This window comes from Corvus kubaryi, unplaced genomic scaffold (assembly GCF_017639235.1).
Source record: "Corvus kubaryi isolate FWS band 111438036 unplaced genomic scaffold, C.kubaryi_AGA036_p1.0 37397, whole genome shotgun sequence".
NCBI classification, from domain to species: domain Eukaryota; kingdom Metazoa; phylum Chordata; class Aves; order Passeriformes; family Corvidae; genus Corvus; species Corvus kubaryi.
In genome coordinates, this window is record NW_024581136.1 from 19,319,683 (window position 1) to 19,338,189 (window position 18,507).

At 41.4% G+C, this 18,507-nt stretch overlaps 1 long non-coding RNA gene across 1 annotated transcript in view; it reads right to left on the bottom strand.

Annotated features, from left to right (window-relative positions):
* Positions 1 to 6,172: 6,172 nt before the first annotated feature.
* The window catches only part of LOC121671112, a 53,489-nt gene continuing 41,154 nt past the window's right edge, over positions 6,173 to 18,507 (bottom strand). Inside the window, exons 10-17 of the long non-coding RNA XR_006018396.1 lie at positions 16,232 to 16,282; positions 14,610 to 15,757; positions 12,239 to 12,389; positions 11,581 to 11,754; positions 10,633 to 10,796; positions 9,576 to 9,639; positions 7,315 to 8,977; positions 6,173 to 7,201 (exon numbers count right to left, since the gene is read on the bottom strand). This is a non-coding gene — a long non-coding RNA (uncharacterized LOC121671112). The remainder of the gene's footprint in view (positions 7,202 to 7,314; positions 8,978 to 9,575; positions 9,640 to 10,632; positions 10,797 to 11,580; positions 11,755 to 12,238; positions 12,390 to 14,609; positions 15,758 to 16,231; positions 16,283 to 18,507) is intronic.

The following is an 18,507-nucleotide window of genomic DNA, read 5'->3' on the forward strand; positions in this document are numbered from 1 at the left end:
CCAGAACGAAAGTCAATTTTGATTTAATGTGAGCACCATTTTTTATTTTCCCCCCTCCCCAAGAACCATTTTTTTATTTGACCTCTTGACTACCAGGGTATTTCCAAGGTGCTGAGATCCTGTGTGAAAAATCCCAGGTCAACAGCACCACCAAACACACATTCCCTACTCCAGTTCTCCAGCAATCACTTCTGTTTGAAGTCGTGAAAAATTCACTCTGCACCTCTTTCATTTGGTATCAGGTCTTAGCCTGCTTTTTTTTCCTCTTTATTTGATCAAATATAATCTGGAGGAGCTTTTTATTTGTTTATTTATCTTGTTTTTAACTTGCCAATTCTACAGGCTGAGTAGCAGCTTAACCACTTCACTTTTAATTTTTCTTGGTGCATCCTTCTGCCCACCTGAGCTGCTGGAATTTAAGTGAAGAAATCACTTCCAGGCAGTCAACATCTCACTCTTCCAAGGAACTTTATTTTTCCTAATCACCTCTAATGTCTCACGGGCCATTACTTCTCCTGCTTTACACAACGGGCTTTGAGCAGGCAATTAGCTCGTGGTAAAACCTGCAGCAATTAGGACTAGCAGCCATCTGCAGCCAGGTGGCTGCTGGTCACACCTGGATTTCGGGGACAGCACCAGCCAAGGAGAGCTCAGTGAATTTGGAGCAGCATTTGTCCTTTTTTAGTGTGGATCTGCAGTCTAGACGCTCTAATGAACGTCTTTGGACAAGGGACTGGATCGTGCTCGGTGAATACTCTGAGGGTTGGAAAGGAAAAAAGCTTTGAAATCACCAAAGTGGAGCAACCTGGTCTATGGAGGGTGTTCCTGCCCTTACGGGGGGAGTGGTACTGGATGAACTTTAAGTTCTTTCCCAACCCAAAGCATTCCATGATGGAATTGTAACAGCAAATAGCCCCAAAATGCTGAGTTTTGGAGGAGTCTGCCAGGAGCAGAAGTGGAGCAGGAGACTTCTCTTTGCAGGAAGCAGAGATCAGTCTGCAAGGCTGGAATCTACAGAAGGGAATTTTACCAGATATTTTTAAAGCCAGGGGATTCCTTACTTTTCAAACAAAAGAAAACCTGAACAAGAAAACAATGGGAAGACCAGGCTGTAGGATATTTGGTGAACCAATAATTATACCCAGTTCCACTAACGGATCCCACTGAGGAAATCCACCTGTGGAAGATTAAAAGAACCTTACAGAGGTCAGAAATAAATGCCAGCATGCACTTAAATACCTTCTTTTCCCCTAAAATCTTTCTCTTTTCTTTGCAGCTTCAAACAACAGAGGGAGGAGTTGGGAAAGAAGGAAAAATCAAGCAAATAAAATTCCTCTCTCTGAGAAGAAGTGTCTTTCAAGGTATCCCCCTTGATTTTCTTCTAATTAGACCATAATTAGTATAGTCACTCTGATGACAATAGATTTATTTTTATTGCTACTTAAGATTTTGTATGAGAATTTTATTTTCGATGGGAAAGAAGGGAAAGGGGGAGAGTTCAGCCCAGGACAGTGCTTCCAGCTGCACCTTCCCATCTTTGGGAAGCAGAGAGAAAAGTGATGTCCCTGCAGAGCTCAGGATGGAAGAGAGATGTTGTGGTTGAGTTTATTTGCCTGGAAAATGTTCCAAACTTGTGTGACCAAGGCCCTCAGCAGCCTGGCTCAACTTTGAATTTAAATCTGACTTTGCTTCCGCCCTGGCTTGAGCAGAAGGTTTGGCCAGATGTTCTCCAGAGGTGGGGAACAGAAGTTTTCTGAGCATCAAGGAGCAGTTACAGCATCAAGGCTCGCACTGTTAATGGCTTTTATTGGTTTTATTGAGATAAATCAGTATTACCATGATGGAATGTGATTGTTTAGCAGAATAGAGTAAAATCCAGAGTTCAGGCTTTGTTCTCTGCTCCCAAGTCTCTGTTTTCATGCAGCCCCAGCATTTTCAGAAGAGGAAACACCAACAAGTCAAAGATTACCAGAGTCCTTATAACCTTTCCTCAGAAGGACTGTATCAAAATATAAACTGTGCCTGTGCCAAGGAAATGTTAATGAGTGGGATCGGGAAAGGTTAAATATAAATACATATAATTACAGCTTGCTGCTGACAAGAAACTATGACTTTCTTCCTCAGAAGGCTTTGTTCCAAAACACTAAACTGAAATAAAAGTAGATATCCAGTCCTGCAATCACAGTAGGACCTGGAGAGCTGTGATTATATCAATCAGAAATAAGTTGAATTCTGTATTCCCTCAGTCAGTTCTGCATTCCTTCCTTCTAGATGAATGGACAGACATTAGTCAGAAATGTGCTGGGAAAGCTGGAATTTCATAATTGCATTGATAAAGTGCTTCATTTCCACTGGAAAAGAAAATATAAGCTCAAAACTGAAGAAGGAAAAAAAAAACCTAAAACTTGAGCACAAAGAATAAATCTCTGTTTTCATTCATAGGCAGGGCTGAAAAATGTGTTTGGGAAAGGAATTATTTAAATGCTCTAGATTACATTTGATTGGAGGGGAAAAATTCATTTCTTCCCCTGAAGGGAAAAAACTAATATGTTCCTAAGTGCAGTAAAAACAGAGCCATTCTGAGCTGTCATTTGCAATTAAAAAGAGAAAATATTTAATGGAAGCTGGTGAATATTTTGCAATGGCAAAATTGCTTTTAGCCTTTTGAAAATTCCCCTTTTATTAGAACTTCCACAACCCTTGCATTGCATGTAAAGTGAACCCTGGGAAATAGGGCTGGACTGGCCCAAGTAGAGTTTGAAGATGCTGGAATTTGGCAGCAAGGAATGGATTTTCCAGGGAAGCTGTGGCTGCCCCTGGATCCCTGGAAATATCCAAGGCCAGGCTGGACAGGGCTTGGAGCACCCTGGGATGGTGGAAGGTGTCCCTGCCCGTGGCAGGGAGTGGCACTGGATCGTTATTTATTCACATTATTGGGGTTTTTTCTGCTTAAAATGTATAATTAAAGATTTTTTGAAACTTCTACAGCTTCTACATTTGCGTCCTCACAACAGCCTGATGAACTTCAACTGAGCACACGAGTGTAGGAGGAAAACAGGGCATGAAAAGGGGGAAAAAAAATCCATTCAACTATTTAAAATATGAGTAAATCTAAATGAGGGATGAAAAGCTGAATGCATTTCACAACCTCTGCTCACCGGAATATGAACGAGTTCATCAGAAACACGGAACCAAGTGAAACAAATCCTACTCTGCCTGTAGGGCAGTGATGGATTTATGGGTGTTTTTCCCTAAAGGAGTGGCAAATGCGAAACCCCACCAATATTTTTTCATTTTTTTGATTTGTCTCTCTTCTTTTCCATTTTGGTAGCACCATAAATCTTCGTCAACCACCCTTATTGAACTATGTGTGTTCTGATTAACAATCTAATGGTTCTGAGAGATGAAACCCATTAATTTTCATTATAGGCCCTTAAAGCAGGCACTAACTCTTACTTTAATTCTGATGGAATTGCCTTAATGAAGCAAAGGTGGCTGAAAACTGAGGTCACCACAGTGCAAGGTGCTCATGCTCGGGGTGGTTGTAGTAACTCCCCACTCCTGCTACTGCTCGGAGTAGTAACTCCTCACTCTGCTGCTTTTCAGAGCAGTAATTCCCAATTCCTGCTCTTTTCCAGAGCTCGGTGCCCCTCAGGGACTCCCCAGGCCATATTGGTGGCAGGAGGGGGTTGTGGCTGCACAATTGATGGATATTCCTGAAAGTCCAGATAAACAGGAGGACTAAAAAATACTAAAAAAATCACCAAACAAACAAACAAACAAACAGTGGAAAGTTAGGAACAATTTTATTGCCAGAAATTCAGGTGAGAAAAATATTTACTATGGTGATGAGGCTCAGCCCTGGCACAGCACATCCAAGGATTAAGTGACAACAAAGGGATGGAAATCCAGTGGTTGGAACCTGGCAGAGCTTCCCTGTCCACTCTTGTGCATTCCCACACCACCACTTCTCTTCCCATACACAATAAAACAGCCAGGATTTTAATAAAATGTCAGGCCAGTAATAAAAGACCATTTTTATTTGACCTTTCAGGAGAAGGTAACCGAGTTTGTAGTGAAATGAATCTGCAGGTTGAGTAGAGCTGGGCAAGAAATGGATTTATTGCAGTGATATTTGGGATATTTTTCCTCCCAAATTAGGATTAAAAGTAAAAGTTGTCCATTTCTCAAAAGGTGATTATCAATGAACAAATTTACAGCAGCTTGGTAAAATATTTTCTTCCTTTATCTCCAAAACCGATTCAGTGTTGAGCAGTCTGAAGGAAAGACTAAAGTTTGAAGGAAACTAACGTTTGAAGGAAAAACAAAAGTTTTCCTTTAAGACACATCAAAAGAATCCCAGGATCACTGAGGCTGGGAAAGCTCTCCAAGGTCACCGAGTCCAAGCAGTGCCCAGTGCCCACCTTGTCCCCAGCCCAGAGCACTGAGTGCCACCTCCAGCCCTTCCTTGGACACCTCCAGGGATGGGCACTCCACACCTCCCTGGGCAGCCCCTGCCAAGGCCTGAGCACCCTTCCCACGGGGAAATTCCTGCTGCTGTCCACCCTGAGCCTCCCCTGGAATTACAAAGACCAAGTGACACTTTATTGTGCCATAAATCAAGTCTCTCCTGATGGGAGAAAATTTGCTGAAAGTCCTTGCAAGGCGTTTAAAAGACAAAACGAGACGTCTTCTGTAGTTTCAATGCTTCCAGATAGTTGTTTATTAAGTCTTATCAGAGGAACTGAGCCACTGGCGTGACCCAGGTACAGCATAGAAGGAGGAAAACTAGGAGTGAGAGCCATTATCAAGATTTACATGGCCTTTTAAAAACATTTTAACCAATAGTTACTAAAAACGTACATTAGTTTTACTTTCTTACCAATTATTCAGTAACACGACCAGGAACTGCGGAATTTTCTATCCAATCAATCCAAACTACTTTTGCTGCAAAATATGGAGTGGTAGAAGAAGGAGAAGAAGGTTTAGAGAACAACAATCCTCCATTTTGATATTTCTTACTCTTATCTATTTACTATAAAGAGAAGCCTAAAACCTCTAAATTTTTCACCCTGTGACAATCTTACCTAGTAGTCTATAACCTAATTCACACCACTGTATTTTCTAGCTGTTGTCTGACTGTTGGTAATTTTTTCCAAGGTTTAAAGCTATACCAGTGGTGTCCAGGGGGGTAAGAACCCTTAAAAACAGGCAGAGAAATATTCTCAGCACTCTGGGTTCCTACAACCAAGGCTACTTTTTTCCCTTGTGTTGTTGATAAATAAGGAAGAGCCGCCACTGTCATGGTAAGACCAAGAGCAGCCCAGGAGCTTGTTTGAACTTTTAAACCACAATTCCATGTTTTCCCGTTGGATGAGGGCATTCTCAGCCTTGGTGGGTCTGGATGCCAGAGGATCCATAGAGTGCAGCTCCTCCCAACAGCTGACAGATGTGACAAGAGGGCTCCCAACACCACACAAAAGCCACACGTGAGCTGGCTCTGATGCTTTGGCCTTCCAGATCTACAACCCTAAGCCAAGAAATGGGTAAAGGCCTCATTGGATCCTGAAATATTCCCCATTTTCATGGTAATTTCTGAGTCAGAGATTTGAAATGTTAACCAAGTCACAGTATTTATATAATTTCTAGCGGGCTGTAGCATTGTGTGCAACAGCAGCAGCGATTTGCAAGGTCACAATATGATTCTTTTAAATATTTCTAATTCCAAAACCTGTTTAAATTGTCTGCTTTAAAACTGTAATTAAAGCTTTCAGGGAAATCCTTTCTTACTCCTTTTATGTTACCCAAGTCCTCCTCTCACTCCTCAGTTGCCTACACCAGATCCCACATAGGAACCTGAAATATGGATTTGTCTCCTACACCTGCCATGGAATATGGGCCTGGTAATTGAATTAAAGTTCTCCAAAATAAATTGATTTAGTGCAGCAGATGGCCAGCGTGAATTTCAGCTTGCTGTGTGGCAGCCAAGTTGATTTAAATCAACTCGAGGAGAGGTAGGCTTTAATCAGGTCAGCTGACAGCTATTAGAGCAAACCTGATTGAAATTCAGAAATTTGGGGAAAATAAATTCACCACCAACCTGACACTGCCCTCCCACAGGGACCCAATGGATAAAACTTTTAAAACATTCAAATGATTCTGGTTTGGGTAATAAGATTTAGTAGAGCATGGCTGGCTTTTATTTTGCTGTTTAGCCTCCTCTGTGCCTTTTTAGTGGAAAAGGTGCCACATAAAACCAAGCACCACGGAACATGAGAAGAGGGAAAAGGTTCAATTCTTGGCCGCCTTCAATCAATTTTTAAAACCGTTCAAACGAGACATAAAATACTACGAAGTCAAAATAGCTGCGTTTTATACTCAGCTTGCACAGCTGTAAACAAAAATAAAGCTGAAAGGGGAGAATTCGTGCAGCAAATATTTCCTTTTTCCCAGTCTTGACATTAACTTTAACCATTCCTTCCATAACAAATCTCTTTGCTAAGCATAGAGATAAGATACAGGTGAGTTTTCTGTGCCACCTGGGATGCCTCATTAGTGGTTTTTGATAATTATATTCTCCATGGCTCTGGAACAGCTGGGCTTTATCTTCCAAGTAGGAATGAAATCTCCATCCTGCTTTCTCTCTTATTTTGAGCATCTTGTACACAAAGCTGGTTCAGAAATAGATTTTCCAGCTTGTTGGCCAGCTCCAAATCTTTATTATTTATTTTCACCTCAAAATCGTGATGAAAGGAGCACTTCAGAAGTATTTTGGGGAAATACATATTCAAGAATGAGACTGACTAGGAAATAATGGATTTTTTCAACCAAATGGGATGTTTAAACATTTCCCATATTAAAGAAGAACAGCCTGAGACACAACTCCACCTCCCCACCAGCCATTTCTCAATGTGCAGGGAAGGTGTGCACAGACAAATGAAGCTGAAAACCAAGAATCGTTAAAAGCCACCAGGAACTGACAAACTGTGGATCCAATTGAACCAACCTTGTTCTAGTCCCAAACAAGAAAGAAAACACCTTCAGCGTTTCTTTAATCCAGTGGCAGGATTATTTTTAAAACTCTTTTTTTACCTGCATTTCTGTTCCATAAATCACAGACCATCTCAGGTTGGAATGGACACGTGGGATCATCAAGTTCCACTTCCATGCATTTGTATATGGGATATTCTGTGTGGTTTTCCTGTAGGATGTCGTTAGAAAATCAAGTGAGGTTGGAATAGATTCCTTCATTAGTGCTGGAGGGGAGTCTGCCATTTCTCTGGAGGCAGATTAGGCTAAAAAAAAGTTGCTTACATTTGATTTGGCTCATTCTTGCATGCCCTTATTAAAAATACCTTCCCAGGATCAGTTTCTGTTGCGGGCTGCCATCAAACCACGCTTCCCAACCTCCCTGTCTAGACAGAAAAGAGGAAAAAATATGAAATTGTGGGGTGTGGGATTGATCAGGAGGAGATTTTTCTCTTTTTTTTTATTATCAGCACCCAGCAAGGACCTGTGTGTGTTCCTTGTGCACTTCAAAGTCATCTCACCTCAATCTTTGCGCGGATTGACATTGCTGGACTTGGATGAACCACAAAATTCGGGATGGAAGCAGAGGGTGCATCTGTGGATGCAGGTGCTGAGGTCAGACTCTGCACCAAACACCCAAAAAAACCCTGAGCATGGAGCATCCAAAACCCACGGCAGCAGCAGTTGGCAAATCTGAGTCATCCTACAAATGCACAACATCAAAAATGTCAGAGGCTCGTTGGAAACCCCAGCGCTTTTCCCTCACGTCCCTCGAGTCAAGAGTTGCTGTTGTGTGCCCAGAGTTGGGATGGAAGGAGAGAGAATCCAATACACTCTTTTATATTTCATCTCTTTACTTCTCTTTCTCCATTTAGCTGCTCTCCCACTCGTGATTCACAACGTTCCAGCCACTTGAAAGTCAAAGGGAGCCGAAAGCCGCGGCACAAAACAACATCTTGCAGAATCAAATGTTTCAAGTGGGTCTTAATCATCAGCTTACATTGAACTTCAGACTATTCATATGCAGAAAAGATTGCAAAATCCGAGCTTTAGATGGCATTGCTTCATTAATGGCATGAGCAGCCACAATTATCGGACTGTTGTTTCCAACAACGAGCTTAGAAATACAGGGAAATGGCCACAATATCTTTATTTATTGGGTTGGATCTTTGAAATGTCATCTCTGAGGCAACTTTTTTTTGAGGCAGCTCAAAAATCTGTTCTCGAGTTTTTGGAGAAGAAAAATAAAAGACACACCAGATAAATCGAGCTATTTTTGTACTGACATGGATGACAAATATGTATCCAGAAACATTCAGCAAGTGGGTTATTCTTATGTTTCCCTAATTCAATAAGGCTAAATAAGGTGAATAAGAATAAAGTGAGTCAAGAGATTATCTGTTACAATTGATATCTCTGTGTGAATGGGATTTCCAAGTCCTAGAAAGTCCAATTTCAGGTTGACAGTGCTGTAATAATGAGAAATTCCTTCTGGGATGTTTGTTCTGAACCATTCTCTGTCCTGGAATACAACAGGCAGCCACTCGTCCTGTCAAGGCTGCTAATTAAATCCAGTGATATCCATCCTCCATAATGCACCATTTCCATGGTGAGTTTACTTAGGAAAAGGTCCTGAGAACTGGCAGAGAATAAATCTGCTCAGACATAGCTGTGCTGAATAGTCCATGTGTGCCACCCCAAAATCACAGAGTCACAGAATCATTCAGGTTGAAAAAGCTCTCTAAAGTCATCAAGTCCAACCATCGACCTTAGGTTTTCACATCAGAAGCTGAAAACTCTTAAAACAATCCCAAAACTCCAAACCAGGGGCCTCCTGCATGGGAGTCTCTGGTTCTGCAGAGTTTCTTTGGCAGCTCCAGGAATTCCTAGACCTCCTGTAAATTCTGTTGCTTACAGGGTGGTTTCGGTGTCGAGGATTTGCATACATCTGCATATATAAATAAACCACTTATATAAAGAAACGAGCTTGGCAAGAGCGTATCAGCTGTTCTGTTCCACCCAAAATGGTTGCTCATTTTTCCGTGGCTTTTAAAAAAACCCCAGCCCTTCCATTTTTCCTGGAAAGTTGTCATTCCCACATATCCCCATGCAGGGAATCATCCTTCCTAATGGGCCTCTACTGTGAGGCCTTCCAGGTGCTTTACAAAGAACACAGGGGAAATATTTTGCCCCAGCTCTGGTTTTTCATATATTTAATATTCATACTGAAAGGGGGAAACTCATCTTTCTCATTTTTGCTTTTCAGGTCCTTCTTGTAAAAAAAGAAAGAAGATTTTAATTTATTAAATGGTTTAAAAATTAATTGTATCAAACACATAAAGTATCATAGGATGGATTTCCCTGTCCCCACCACAAAAAGTTCCTCAAATGGATTTCTCTGTCCCCACCACCCTAAAAAGTTCCTCAAATATTCTGTTTTGCCTATGATTAGGAATTTCTACATTTTACAAATATTTCTTTCTACTGAAGCAATTTTTTTCTCTTAATCAAAGCAATTTCAAGGTAGAAGTAAGAGGAAATCTCACCTTTGCATTGTGTTGTGAATCCATAAAATCATTCTTCTTATCCTTCAACTTCATCATCCACTGGCTGGAAAAAAAAAATGAAAGTTAAGAGGGAAAGATTCTTCCACCGCAAAATCCTTAAACAAAAAATCCTTAAAAATACACAAGTAAACCAACAAACTAAAGAAATCAATGGGATTTGGGGGTCTAGAAATGATCAAATAGAGGCAAAATTTAGTCAAGCAGAAACAAAAGCAAGCAGGAGGATATCAGTGCCCAAACTTAATCGCTTAAATTCCTTAAATTTCTGGAGTGAAAGGTAATATATTAAGGAAACTAATTAGATATTGATTTAAATAAATGCAGACTCCTGGTGGCTAAGCAGTAGTCATTAAGGGTTCTTGTATAAATTAAAGGCTACGAGGAAAAAACCCAAATATTTTTGTAGCCCTGGTTGTAAGAAAGGCAAAAATTAAAATCTCATTCAGCCAGAAGTTGCATTATTTGAAAACACACTCCTGTTATTGCACCCAGACCCTCACGGAATTCAGTGGGAAAGAACTGGCTGAAAACACGGAGCATGGGGTTGTAAACATCCAGGCTGCAGTCTAATTATCAGTTACAGTATTTCATGGCATCAAATCCACCAAATTTAAGCATTTACGGTTCCCTGAAACAATAGCAACAGAATTAAAGAGCACTGAAAGAGTGAAGTTTCCTGGGAATGAGAGGAAAGATCGTGTATTTCTGTTTGCTGGAAAGCAGGAATATCACTGGCAGAGGGATCCAGCTCCTACCCATCCCTGGGAGTTAGCCCTGAGCTGGGTGGGACGTTGGGCTCCCCAGCCTGAACTTTTCTTGGGAAGGATCCTATCTTTCCAGAGGGAGAACTTTCCAAGAAACTCAATAAAAAAGGAGAGGTGAACCCCTACTATAAAAATAAGTAAACACACAAATAAATGAATATTTGATTATATAAATAAATATTCAATTACATAAATAAACACAAATTAAAATGAAGCTAACTACCATTTTAAAATTAAATAAAGAGATAATATAGAGCAAATAATTTGCAAACCCCTTTCTTTTCCCTCCTTCTCTGTCCTTTCTCCGTCCCCAGAGTCCAACACTCTCTCTGACAGCTCCACATCTTGTGCTTTCCCTCTAATGTGTGGTTTGACTGTGCCCTGTGTTTTGGATGCTCCCTTGATGGCCGGTTGCTTCAATATTCTAACAAGCCCACTGTAAAAAAGAAATAAAAATAAGCATTACACTTTCTTTGTCAAGGAATCATTTTAGGGATGTATTCAGTTGTGAAGGGGGAGTTATTGTAAATCACTATCACCAACCAAGAGGAATTGCTCCCAACAATTCCCAGTGACAGTCCCAAAGAGACAACTACTGCTCACGCCAATCATTTTTCTTTGCAGAATTTTCTGGACTAGAGCCCTGAAATTGTTGTTTCCGTTACTGAGAGGTGTTTGGAACCTTCTCCTTGATTGAGTTTATTTTTTGTGCTACCTGAACACAAAATATAGAAATTTAAATTGAGTTTATACAGAAATTGGACAACACCATCAGGGAGCAGGTGGTTTGGGTTGCTCCTTTCAGCTCTCCATAGCAATCTTCAATTTCATATTTTTGATTGATTGTTTCTAAAATCAATTCTAAATTTCCTATTGGTTTGAAAATTTGCAGATATTCCATTTTTTTCCCCCTTTTCAGTGCATGTGGGTCACCAAATTACATGGAATTGTAAATGTGGTGTAACACTAGAGAATCACAGGATGGTTTAGGTTGGAAGGGACTTTTAAAGGTCATTTAGTGCCACAAGGAGGGACCAGGAGCTGTCCTGCTAATTCCAGGCTCAGAGAAGCCTTTGGATTGACTTCCAGGAGTCGTTAGTGGTGCTCTTCCCTGATTTAAGGCTCCCCACAGACCTTAGCCAATGTTTTGGTCCTTACTGACACCGCTCTGTGAACTACGACTCATTAAATTAGACGGGAGTTTGGGGGAGATTAATTACCTTGTGAGGTGCTTGACATTCCCCATCTGGAGCAGAGCTCCCGGCTGTCACCTGCTGGGGGAGGAACCATTCCATCCACGGAAAGGCACTTCATTCCATGAACACTTCATTCCCAGATTTAGCTGCTCCTCCAAGGGCTCAATGACGCTCCTGGATTGCATCCTGTGCAGCCCCCTGAAGGACAAGGGGATGAACTATTCCATCCATGGAAAACCATTTCCAGAACACATCGTTCCCAGATTTAGCTGCTCCCACAAGGACTAAATGATGCCCCTGGATTGCATCCCATGCACACCCACGTTTCACTGAAGGACAGGGAACGGCAGGACGGCTGTGACATGGAGCTGTGGCTGCATCTGAGCAGCATTTCAACTCTGTTGTTTCCTCTCTCAATGTTACAAATAAATCCTAAAAAACCCAATTAAAATGTTCTAGAACTCCCTACAAACCCTGGGAACGACAGCCAAGAACTCCTTGTTGATGTCATCAACGAGCATCGCATTAACACTGTGAAATCAGAAAATATAAAATACAGATTGATCCTTTTTGTCTATAATCTTTAAAAGAACAAATAAAATGTAACAAAGAGAAACCCACAACGCCAATATTATTCTCTGGTCTAGGCAATGTGCTAATAAATTGACCTGATTATACTCACATTCCACGTTAGAAGAACAATTGGATTTTCTCCTGCTGGATTTTTCCAGAAACAGATATTTCCGGGCCATCAGAAATGTTGTGAACGTTTCTCCTGTGCCACAGATTGGGATTTTATTTCTTGGTGCCTTCATCTAACCCAATAACTTGTGCTGAAATTAGATCAGGCATTTTAGGAAGAGATTCAATCTTATTTTAAGACTCCTCATTGATGCTGCATGAACCACATCCATTATTAATCTGTTCCAGTGCTTAATTACCCTTGTTAAGAATACAATTAAGAAATTGTCTGCTTTTTGGTTGACCTTTTTCTGTGTCCAATTTTTCTTCCATTTCTGTCAAAATTTTCTGATAATGTTTCTCCCAGATTGTCTCATACATAGCCCTGCTCACACAGAAATATATTTAAAATACAAGCTCTCCTCTTCCTTGTCTAGAGTAAAAGTGGTCTATGTATAGAAGAAATAAAAAAATTTAAAAATTTAGAAAGGAAGAACAGAAAGGACAAAGAAACATAAAATAAATTATTCTGTAAAAGTGGGTGATTTATTTAAAAGAAACTGAGTGGCTCATCTTGCACCAGGGCTATTTTTAGACAGAAGTTCAGCATTTAAGGTTCAAATCCAAGGTTTGCTGATGCCCAGAATTTATTGTTGCAGCTCTGCTGCTAAATCCATCATCCCTTGGATATGATGCTATGAATAAAGGGGCTGGAGTGTGTTCAGGGAAGGGAGTGGGGTTGGGAAAGGGTCTGGAGCCCCAGGAGAGGCTGAGGGAGCTGGGAAGGGGCTCAGGCTGGAGCAAAGGAGGCTCAGGGGGGACCTTGTGGCTCTGCACAAGTCCCTGACAGGAGGGGGCAGCCGGGGGGGTCGGGCTCTGCTCGCAGGGAACAGGGACAGGAGGAGAGGGAACGGCCTCAGGCTGGGCCAGGGGAGGCTCAGGGTGGACAGCAGCAGGAATTTCCCCATGGAAAGGGAGGTCAGGCCTTGGCAGGGGCTGCCCAGGGAGCTTTGGAGTTCCCATCCCTGGAGGTGCCCAAGGAAGGGCTGGAGGTGGCACTCAGTGCTCTGGGCTGGGGACAAGGTGGGCATCGGTCACTCGATGACCTTGGAGATCTTTTCCACCCTCAGTGATCCTGGGATTCTCTGATCCCATCAGTGCCTGTGGGGCCATCCACAGCTCTTTGGGATCCCTCCAGCATCCCTTCAACCAGGAGCAGAGCCCTGAGGAACTGCTGCGGATTCAGGTGAGGGGTGGGCAGGGCTGCTCCTGCCGGGGCTGTGTCATTATTTGTGGGTTATTGATCCCTCCCCACACACACATTTACTCCAGCACAGATAAATACACACAAACAACCCCAAACCTTTCTGACACCACACGGGTGACAGCCAGAGCACAATTTGTTGTATTTGTATCTCCCTGACTCCCACACAGAGTTTCCATGGGAAAACTGCAGAATGCCTCCACATGGGAATTTTTTAGTGCAGCTCCTAAACCCATCATCTCCCCAAAATGTCCTTTTATAGCCTTGTCAATCAGTGTATAATTAGCTGCGTGTACATGCAGAACAGATGGGAATTTTGGAAATGTTGCTTTTACTAAATGCATGCGAGGAGTTAAAAAAAAAAAAAAGAAGAGGAACCATGACTTAGGGATTTAATATATTTGTATTCCTAATGTGAGGTTGAATTAAATTCAGTTCTATAAATACAGCCAGTAAAATGTGAGGCAAAAATGCCAAGAATTATTAATTACGAACAACAACAACAAAGTTCCCTGGTATTCAGAGGAGAAAGTAAGAAAATACCATATTTCACTGTGAAAAATAAACATCAGGTTTCTGCTGATGACTTCAGATGGCCTCTTTAAGGAGGATTTTCCCAAGTTTTAGGGACATGAAATTCTGTCATTTTGGGCTAAGAATTTCAGTATCCCCTTCATGATCTCACCACAGTTCACCAGCACTCAGCTACTTAAGATTTCTGATTGAATTTATAGAATATATATATAATTTTAGACTTATGCACCAGAATATCTCGCTTAATAACTATTTACTCTTTTCTTTCTTTTCAAGTGTTGTTCTAGAAATGTATTTTCTCCCAGTTGAAGTCCTGGTTGAGACTGAGTCTCCTGGAAAATTAAGGACATAAAAGAACACAGAAATGTGACTTTTTTTTCCTTCTCCCTGCACACTTTCCAGACACTGCACTGGTTTTTGACAGCTCAGTTTAGAACAGGAAGAGAAAACAGAATGCCAAATTAAAAAGGAATAAAATGAATAAAAATCTTTGGATGAAAATGGGACCACTATTCACTATTTTTGAAAAACATCCTTTCAGTCCCTATAAAATGAAAATTCCTTACAAACTTACCTGGAGTTGCTAAAATAGGGCAGACAATTACAACAAGAGTTGCTGGCAGTGGGATTTTTTGCTCTACCACTGCCTACAAAGGTTGACACTCCCAGATGAGGTGCTGAAATTCAGGTTCCCGAGCCCGTATGAAAGTGTGCCATGAGCTGGACCAAGAATTGTGCAGCTTTTCTTGCCCTGTGCAGGAACTCTGCGTCACGAAGCACTTTAAAACACAGTGGCTGGAACTCAAATTGGAGATTTTCTTTCACAACAGAGCCAATTTCTGGGCATGATGTTTTGGATTTTACTATTTCAGTGGATACCCACCTCCCTCCCAACCAACTGCAGTGGAAACACCAAAATCAGGCCCTTTTTAGTCTGAATTACCAAAATAATAAGTGGTTGTAATATGATTAGTGCCTGAATTAGGTTTATTACGTTCAAGAAGGAAATGAAGGGCAAAGAATCCAGGTTTTTTTGCCATGGGTATTGGAATAAACACAATAAGATCTCCCAAAATAATGCACTGAAGTGCTAGAATATCACACTGATGAGCACTCAACTTTTCCTCCTTGGGGTACAAACTATAAATTAATTATGCCTTGGAAGGCAGCTTGGCTGCAGGGGCTGGGGGGATGAGGGGAAATAGATGGAAAAGACTTTCTTGGCTGCTGGGAATATCCAAGGATGACAGAGGGATCGTTTTTACTTCCGATATAAACAAGTAGCCCAGAGTGAAAAAAACCCAAAAAGATAATTAAGACAAGTTATCAGGAAAACTGGACCTCCTGGCTTATCACATCTAATGATTTGTTATTCTGGGCATATTTCTCAGGTTTTTCCCTCAGAAAGGCATCAAGGCCCATCAGCCTAATTGTGAAAAATCGTTAGGCTTGGATTTTAGCACATTTAGGTAATTCCTGAAGATAGAGAGCAGAATCTGTTTCCTTCCAAGCAATATCTTGTTGCTGAAATAAATTGGATCAGATGCATACAATATAACCATGAACTTATCTGGGGAGTTGAACACAATGGAATGTGAAGGACACGGGAACTTTCCAAGTCAATAACGCTGCCAAAGCCTGCGTATCTCAAAACTTCAGGTAGTGCCATGACAAGCAGAATAGAGAGATAATATCCAATAAATAGAGGGAGAGAGAAAGGATCTGTCAATTGGAAACAACCAAAAATGCAACGTTAAAGCTCTTGAGTCTATTTTCAGAAATGACAGAAATTTATGCTTTAAATCCCAACTTTTGATTTATCGCTTTAGACGACAGCTGAACTTTTATCTCAGCGAATCACAGAATCCCAGAATGGTTTGGTTGGAAAGGACCTTAAAGATCATCTTGTTCCATCCCCTGCCATGGGCAGGGACACCTCCCACTGTGCCAGGCTGCTCCAAGCCCCAATGTCCAGCCTGGCCTTGGGCACTGCCAGGGATCCAGGGGCAGTCCCAGCTGCTCTGGGCACCCTGTGCCAGGGCCTGCCCACCCTCCCAGGGAACAATTCCTTCCCAATCTCCCATCCAGCCCTGCCCTCTGGCAGTGAGAAGCCATTCCCTGGGTCCTGTTGATCCGAGGCTTCGTATAAAATCCATGAGAAAGTAAAATCTGATGTTTCTACTCACAGGGACGCACCTTCAGAATAAAACTCAAGTTCCATTTCTGCACAAACTCAGCTGTGATTTCCTACATGGAAAAATGAGATCAGCAGGTAAATCCTGGTTGGAAAGCAAAGTCTATATTCCATCAGCAGACACCCTCATCAAATTCAATTGTATTTATATTTCTTTGAATTACTGAAACTCAACAACATGTGCTTTAAATAACAACTGAGAGATTAATCTTTGTAATATGTTAAACAAGAACTTTCAAATGAATCTAGCATTTGTTTTCCTGAAGAGATGGCAGCAATATGGAGCTTAAGATTTTGATTCATAAAATTATCATATCTTTATAGAGACGGAGGGAAAAAATTAAACTTTCTGTATGACTTTCTCTGTACATATTTAATTTGGCTAAGTCAACAGGTTTTCCTCTACTTGTTCACATTTTTTTGTATTTAAACAGAACAAAGCAAAGAAAAAAAAACCCCTATCCAAAGTGAGCAGAAATGTTATTTTGTGTCTAACAAAAAATATGGGATTATGAGGGAAATGCACTTGTGAAATGTAATTAAAGTTTACACCACTCATCTCCGGAATTCAGGTGCCTATTTAAAATGGAATATTTATGTCTGCATTATGGGCTGTTATTGTATCTGTAAGGACAAATGTTAATTATGGAGGCATTACCAAGACAGCCACAGAATTATTATCACGAGTTGCTTGGAGTTCTTTCCACTCTTGAATTCTGGGAAGGGATTGGAGTGAGACTGGAACAACAAAGCAGAGACGAACTAAGGCTCTTCACATCCCTGCAAAGCTTTGCTGAGGTGCTGGAGAAGCCTGGGAGGAAATACCCAACTCCAATGCTCCGCCTACGGCATCTGGTCCTGCCCTGCAGGGGCTTCACGTGGGGTCCTCATTTCAGTCCCATCGTCACACATCTCTCCCCTCCCACTGCTGGGATGCTGTGCCAGCTTGTCAGGCTGGGATCCCCTCAAGCCTGCAGTGGAGCAGGAGTGGGGACATTTCAGTGCTGTTAAAGAGCACTTGGCGTTCCAGATGAGATTGAACATTAACAGTGATCCAGCCTGGCACATCCCATATTGCACAGCCAGATCTGCCTAGTCCAAACAATAAGACCACGTGGCAATAATCTACTCTTGGAGTTTAACAAGCAGCCAGTTCTATGCAGTCAGCAGAAAAATTATCTCCACTCTTTCCCTCCTCCAACTTGTGAACCCAACTTCGGATTGAGAATCAATGGCAGCATCGTGCCCTTTGGCTTCTGAGGGTTAATAGTTGGCTTCTGATAATTAAACTTTGTTTTCTGATGGTTAAAAGTTGTCTTCAGGTTGTACCCAACAGAATCCATGTCTCCTGCCTTTTTTTCCCAGGAACAGAATGTGTATCCAGTTCTGCTGCATGTCAGGCACACTGACAGCAGCTGAACACTCTTAAAAGCAGTGTTTTACTGTAATTATGCTCATTTCTACCATGAAGAAATGCAGTTTTCTTGTTAGCACTAAGTTTTGTTTATAAAATTTGGCTTTTCACTCACCAGGTAAAATTACACTATAAAAACTGTGTATGTGCACATGAAATCAGATTTAAAAAACAACATGGCAGAAGAGTGAAAAAGAAATACTAAAGACTGTTTTGATACAAACACCCTTATTTTTACATGGAATATTTACTCATCCAAAACACACAGAGAGTGCTTTGCACAACTCAGTGGAGTATCAGAACTAAACATTATTTCACCTCGGAGCACTCCTCCAAAATGAACAAAGATCCTTTTAATCTGTCAGCTTTTATTTTTGTTAATGTGCTCTGGAAACACCTTTAACTGAATGGTTGAGCATGGAAAATTAAATGTTCTCCAGATACACAAGGTTTCTTGGTCTCCATCTGAAGTCTGCAACAGCTGTGGAAAGGCAGAGGCACCTCTGGCTTGGGCTCCTCGATGGATGCAGAGATTTTCTGTTGGTGTTGGACCAAGCCCAGCAGGTACAGCGCTGCAAAGAGCTTCCTACACTTCTTTAAAAATAAAAAGGGGAAGAAAAGTGCCAAAATATTCCTGTCATATTTATCTGGACATGACCCAGCACAGAAAGTGGAGTTCTCTGTTATACTCAGCACGTGCCATCTTCTACCAAGGAAAACTGATTTTTGCCCATGCCCTTCTTTTGGCTCTATGACCACCAACTCACACAGATGTTCAGAGAGGTTCCAGACCTGCAGGTATCCCTGCACAATGAGACATTTAATCCTTTCAAACAGCACCCAGAGCTTGAAAGAATCATTCCC